General features: G+C 38.2%; 1 pseudogene; it reads right to left on the bottom strand.

The window, feature by feature from the left end:
* Nucleotides 1-3,940: 3,940 nt before the first annotated feature.
* Nucleotides 3,941-4,393, bottom strand: LOC103260897 (annotated as a pseudogene).
* Nucleotides 4,394-4,636: the final 243 nt, after the last annotated feature.

Below are 4,636 nucleotides of genomic sequence, written 5' to 3'. Positions count from 1 at the left end.
AACCCGTGGGCTCAGGCAATCCACTCACCTCAGCCTCCCAAAGGCGCGGGATTACAGGCTGAGCTACCGAGCCTGGTTCCTATTTTTCTTTATGTAGATACTCTGGCTTTATTCAATGCTGAAGCTGGACTGTGAGTTAGGGGCTGTACTTTTTGCAGTTTTAAGATTTAATTGAAGGAGGAACTGTGACTCAGAAACTATCTGCAGATCTTAGTATCTGCTGACAGGTGTGTGGGCCCCCTGGAAACTACTTCTCACTGCCTTACAATCTGTCCATGCAATGGGGTATGGGTTTGTCCCCTGAAAGAAAAATGAGGTAAGAAAAAGGAAAAGAATGGAAAAGTAAGGAAGAGAATGGGAGGAAGGTGGAGAGAGAAGAAGAAAAGGGAAAACAGAGAGGCATACCAACTAACAAATGAAAAGAGACATAAACAAAGACAGAAAAGATTTTAAAAATATGGACAATCATACTAACACACAAACCAACAGAAATCCCCCTATTGATGTACTGTCCCTCAAAAATACCGATACACAAATAGGAAGTCTAAAAAAACAGCATTAAATAACAGAAACAAAGCAAGTACAAAAACATAATCAAGAACAGAAAGAAAAGAGAGAAGAGGAAAAAAATTAAAACAAAAAACAAGCACAAAAAAAAAAACCTCAACAAAACAAAACAAAAAACTTGCTCTGAGGTCATTCCTGTAACTCCAACTTCCTTTCCACTCTGATCTCCAGCCCCTCCCCCCCTGCTATCAGCCCAGGCTGATAGGGTTGCTCTCAGCATGGGTCAGATGCCCCATGGACTACTGTGGGAGGAGAGAGGATCAGATCTGGACTCACCCAGCTTGCTGCCACTGCTGTCAAGTCTCCCACTCCGATCTGACATGTTTGTGCCTGTTCCAGCATGAGGGGGTGGTATCTGTCTTTTCCAAGTTTGCTGAGGATACAACCTCTATTTTACTGTTTTTATCGTTTGACGCTTTTAGAGTCTACATTTAAGTGAGATTATGTGATACTTGTTTTTCTGTTCCTGACTAATTTCACTTATAACAATGTCTTTCAGATTCATCCATATTGTTGTAAATGACATGATTTCCTTCCTTTTTAAGGCTGAATAATATTACCTTGTGTATATGTACTAAATTTTCTTTATTCATTTACTTGTTGTTGAACACTTAGGTTGATTCTATATCTTGGCCATAGTGAATAATGCTACAATTAACATGGCAGTGCAGATAGATTCCGGAAATACTGATTTCATATTTTTGGATATATGCCCAGTAGTGAGATTGCTGGGTGGTATGGTAGTTTTATTCTTAATTGTTTGAGGAAATTCTATAATGTTTTTCATAAAGGCTGCACTAATTTACATACTCACCAAGAGTGTGCAAGTGTTCCCTTTCCCCACATCTTTGCCAACACTTTGGCTTTGTTTTTTTAATAATAGCCTTTACAACAAGTGTGAGATAATCTCATTAAGATTGTAATTTGCATTTCTCTGATGATCAATGATGTTAAGCATTTTTAAAAATATGGCTGTTGATCATTTGTATGTCTTCTTTTGAGAAATGTCAAATCAGTTTCCTTGCCCATTTTCTAACTGATTGGGTTTACTTTTTTTTACTATTGAGTTGTTACATTTTCTTATGTATTTTGGATATTAACCTCTAATCAGATGTATAGTTTGCAAATATATTCTCCTCTTCAGAATGTTGATTAATTCCTTTGCTGTGCAGAATTTTTATTTTTTTTTAGTTTGGTGCAACCCTGTCTATTTTTGCTTTTGTTACCTGGACTTTGGGGGTGATATTCAAAGAAAATCTTTGTCAATACCAATGTTACAGAGTTTTACACTATGTTCACTTCTAGTAGTATTATATCTTCAGGTTTTATATCAAATTCTTTAATCCATTATTTTTACATAGAGTTTGAGATAAGAGCATAATTTTGTTTTTCTGCATGTGATTATCTAGTTTTCCAGAGCCATTTATTGAGGTTGATCTTGGAGTGTATTTCATGTGGTGATGTGTAGAATGTATATTCTGTGCTTGTTGGGTGGAGTGTTCGTTTGGTCAAGCATCAAGTTGAGGTTCTGGATCTCTTTGTTGGTTTTTTGCTTCAGTAATCTATCTAGGGTTGTTAATGTGGTATTTAAGTCTCCAGTTATGATAGTGTTAGAGTCAATATCTCTTTTTAATTTACTTAGTCTCTGCTTTATAAAAGCTGGTGCTCCTGTGGTGGGTGCTATATGTTTAGGATAGACATTACTTGTTGATGACTTATCATTGTTTTTTATCTTCCTTATCTTTTAAAATTTTTAATAGCTTAAAGATGTTTTGTCTTTTATTAAGATCATGACAGTTGCCTTCTTTTCTGATTCATTTGCCTGATAATTCATTTTTCATCCTCTAACTTTGAGTCTGTGGGTATCCTTTGTGGCAAGATGAGTTTACTGGAGACAACAAATTACTGGGTCATGAATTTTTATCCAGCTTTCCATTCTACCTTTTCAATGGTGCATTTAGTCCATTCACCTTTAAACTAATTATAGAAATATGAGAGTTTGTCCCTGTCAGAATGCTTTTATGAGGCTGTTTTTTGTTGTTGTTGTTGCTGTTGTTTAACTTTTGTGTTTATATATGTGTGTGTCTTCATTTTCATGTGTATGCTGTGTGTTCTGCTGCTTCTGTGTTTGTGATCTTGTGAAGTATATGGTCTTCTTTTTCTTTCCTTTTTTCTTCTGTGCACAGCACCTTTTTAAGTGTCTTCTGTTGAGCTGGCCTTGAAGTAGCATATTCTCTTAGGGATTGAATGTCTGGGAAGGATTTTAATTCTCCCTCACTGATGAAGCTTAGCCTGACTGGGTAAGAAATTATTGGTTGAAATAGTATATCTTTGAGAACATTAAAGATTAGAGTCCAACTCCTTCCTTCAGGCCTATGGTGTTTTTGCAGATAATTCTGCAGCAATTCTGATTGGTCTCCCTGGTAGGTAATCTGACCTATTTCCTTTGCTGCCTTTAGAATTTGTTCTCTTAAGCCTACTTTATGTAGGCAAATTACTGTGTGTCTAAGGAATAGTCTTCTCGTAAGATGTCTTGGCAGGGTTGTTGTGAATCTATTGGGCTTATATAGTCATCTCTCTGGCCAGATGAGGAACTTTTCTTGAATGGCCTCATGGAATGTTTGTTTCAGGGTATTTTCTGTTTCCATTTCAGGTATTCAAATCAGACATAGGTTTGGTTTCTTGATAAAATTACACATCTCTTGGAGAGTTTCTTCTTAAGTTTTTTTTTTTCCTATATTTTTAATCAATTGGGTTAATTCCATATTTTGGTCTTCCAGCTCAGAGATTCTTTCTTCTGCTTGGTCAATTTTGCTTCCCATGTTTGTCAGTTTGTCATTTATTTCTTGGATGAGTTCTTTATTTCTGTTATTCTAAGTACTCTTTCTTGAGTTTTTCAACTCTGTTGTAATTTCATTTAGTTTTAGCCCTTGCATTTCTTTTTTTTATTCTAACAATTCTGTGATCTCTGCAAGTACCTTTTAGGTACTGTCATTCTCAGAGACAGTCATGATTTGTACCCCAGTAACTGTTCTTTCCAGCACTGACTCTTTGTTGGGGGCTCTGATTACCAGCAGTTTTTCATTGGGTTTTCATTATTTGTAGAAGCTCTCTTATCTTTCTCATTAATTCTGTTGCTCAGTGGAAAATGGAGAAGCAGTCACTTCTGATATTTGCTCTATCTTTTGTTCTTCCTTAAGCCAGGGCTCCAGGTTTTTGTTTTGTTTTGTTTTCCTTAGTTTCCAAAGACTTTATTAGTATATATATTTTAGAAAAGAATGATCAAGCCTGTTGCTTCCAAGTCAGTGGAATGAAAAGCTGTGTCCAAGGACTCATAAGTCATGCTGCAGGAGACTGCTGTACGGTCCACTTCTTATTCATATACCCAGTTATAAACACAAGACTTGTAGTCCACCAGTTCACCAGATTTAAACCACAGGTTGATTTCTTTTTCAGTGCGTTTAATCGAGTTGCTGCCATGAGTGATGTTCCTGCCAATTTGAATGGAGAAGTCCCCACGAATGGTGCCTGACTTGGAGTCTGTTGGGTTGGTCTCCCCAAGCATCATGAGCCCATCTTCATGACATTGAGCCCCTCCCAGACCATGGCCAACTCTGGCTGGAGTTCATGTACTTCACTAGCTCAGGGTAGAATGGGTGGGCGATCTTTCAGGTCAGTTTAGTGCTGCTATAGGAGTTCCTCAGAGGCCTGGAGGAACTTCATGGCCACGAGGCGGAAGCCCTTCTGCTGGAAGCGCTTGATGAACTCACCCATAAGGCTGCGCTGCACACCGTCTGGCAATGAAGGTGCGCTGGAGGTTGGCCATGGTCCTGGAAGCTGGCTGGCCAGGCAACTGCTCTGCAGTAGCCTGGAGCTGGGCCAGGTTTTTTCAGTTATGAAGTAAGGCTGGGAGTGGGGCATTTTACTGTCTCTTTACAATTTTGAGCACTTACTTGGGATGAGGGGAGCTGCAAGGATTCAGAACCTATTGGCAGATCATAATACTTGCTATCTGGTGAATGGACCAGCTGAGACTCACTCTCCATCTCTGAACAATATAAACTTACAG

This window comes from Carlito syrichta, unplaced genomic scaffold (genome assembly GCF_000164805.1).
Source record: "Carlito syrichta isolate Samal-C Ts95f unplaced genomic scaffold, Tarsius_syrichta-2.0.1 Scaffold303385, whole genome shotgun sequence".
NCBI lineage: Eukaryota > Metazoa > Chordata > Mammalia > Primates > Tarsiidae > Carlito > Carlito syrichta.
The sequence above is the reverse complement of the archived record's forward strand: the minus strand, read 5'-3'. Positions and strand labels throughout refer to the sequence as shown.